This window comes from Cnephaeus nilssonii (genome assembly GCF_951640355.1).
Source record: "Cnephaeus nilssonii genome assembly, chromosome: 14".
Classification (NCBI taxonomy): domain Eukaryota; kingdom Metazoa; phylum Chordata; class Mammalia; order Chiroptera; family Vespertilionidae; genus Cnephaeus; species Cnephaeus nilssonii.
In genome coordinates, this window is record NC_137085.1 from 1,702,855 (window position 1) to 1,704,885 (window position 2,031).

The window sequence follows — 2,031 nt, forward strand, 5'->3', positions numbered from 1 at the left end:
TTAGCACGGTGCAGGTCATTCCTGTGATGGGGAGAACGCGTGTGTTTGAGTGCATGCATGTGTGTAGGTGTATGTGTGAGGTGTGTGGGGGGAGGGGGGGAGGCTAGACCCGCTGGTTCCTCGCTGTCCTGTGTGCTTAACGAGAGACATCCCATCGGCGCTCCCTGAGCCCCAGCGCTGCCCGCCCCCAGGTGCCCCCCCTCCGCCCCCGCAGGCGGGAAGGCCAGCGTCTCCCCTGAAGACTGGGGGCTCTGACAGCCTGGGCATCAGGAGAGAGCGCAGACTCTCAGGCTCAGCTCTTCCCGAGCACCTGGGTCGCCTCGGAGTCCCCTGAGCCTTTGTCCCTGTCGCCAGCCTGTGAGCACCCGGAGCTCAGGATGGCGCCTGAGCCGGGCCTGTGCGGGCACCGCTGGCCCCTCAGGAGCCGAGCGTCAGGACCAGCGGGTGCCCAGAGAGCGGCCGCTCAGGTACGAGAAGAAGACGTGGGCCCGGCCGGCGTGGCTCAGTGGTTGAGCATCAACCTATGAACCAGGAGGTCACGGTTCAATTCCCGGTCAGGGCACAGGCCCGGCTTTCGGGCTCCAACCCCAGTAGGGGACGTGCAGGAGGCAGCCGATCCGTGATTCCCTCTCATCACTGATGTTTCTCTCCCCCTCTCCCTTCCTCTTGAGGTCAATAAAAACACACACTTTTAAAAGCGGACGTGGTCCTCGTGGCTGCCTATCCTAGCGCGTCTCTCCTCGTCAGTAAGCCAGGACGCGGGCTGAGGCCACCCTCAGAGGGAGACGACTCGATTTCACCTTCATCGCCGCTTCCAGGGTCCTGTCTCCGAATCCCGCCTGGGCCAGGGCGCCCACATGGGGATCTGGGGGGGCCCTTCGGCCCACAGGGCATGCAGCCCCGCCTGTGGCCTTCTGGAGAAACCCTAGGGTTCGGGCACACAGTTTTCCAGAACAATGGGCGCATTCTGACCGCGAGGGGGCGGGGGTGGGACCGTGTCCAGAGGGAGGGACACCCCGGCTGCCTGTCCACCCTGATAACCTCACTCCTGGGCACATGGCATCAGGCCCGTGGACCGTCCACGCCGGGTGTGAGAGTGGGCACAGCGTGAAGGGCACGCACAGTCCTCCCTGCCCACCGAGACGTGCCTGCCCTTTCGGGGAAGGAGGTGCCCGCGTGTGGGCCTGCGTCAGGAGCGCGCCGGGGGTCCAGGGGGTGGTCACCGTCTCTGTGACAGCCGAGCACACGCCACGCCGTGGGAGCCGGACCCCTGAAAGCGGGGGAGGGGGGTGCATGGTGTTCCCATCCGCCTCCAGCTCCAGCAGGGCCTCTGGCCTGACCTGGGCACCCGACCCTCCCCGGGCCTGTGCCGGACAAGGTTTGGAGCAAGGGGTCAGCCACGGTTTGGAGTGAGGGGTCAGCCACGGTTTGGAGCGAGGGGTCAGCCACGGGTGTGGAGCGAGGGGTCAGCCACGGGTGTGGAGCGAGGAGTAGGCCACAGGGTGGGAGCGAGGGGTCAGCCACGGGTTTGGAGCGAGGGGTCAGCCACGGTTTGGAGCGAGGAGTTAGCCACGGTTTGGAGCGAGGGGTCAGCCACGGTTTGGAGCGAGGAGTTAGCCACGGTTTGGAGCGAGGGGTCAGCCACGGTGTGGAGCGAGGGGCAGTGGTACCTGCTAGCAGCCAGCGTCCTGGGGGCTGGCACCGGGCAGGCCCAGGCGGCAGGAGGACAGGGACTGGGAGCCCCGAGCCCGCCGCCCGCCGCCCGGCCTGTCAGCGCCGCTGGGCGGCCGCTTTTCCCGTGGGGCCCGGTTTTGCTTGTTTTCATGGTTAGGATTAAACCGACATTTTCCATGGAAACAGGCCCCAGGTTAGACTTCCTTCCATCAGAGGAAGTACAGGGAGGACGGCGTTTGCAGGGAGCCTCCTGGCCGGGAGGGCGGCCCAGGACGAATGCATTTGTTCTTCAGTCTCGGAGCGCAGTGCCCGCGCTGGGCCGCTGAGGCTGCGCAGGACTCGGGGTGCACGGGGCGT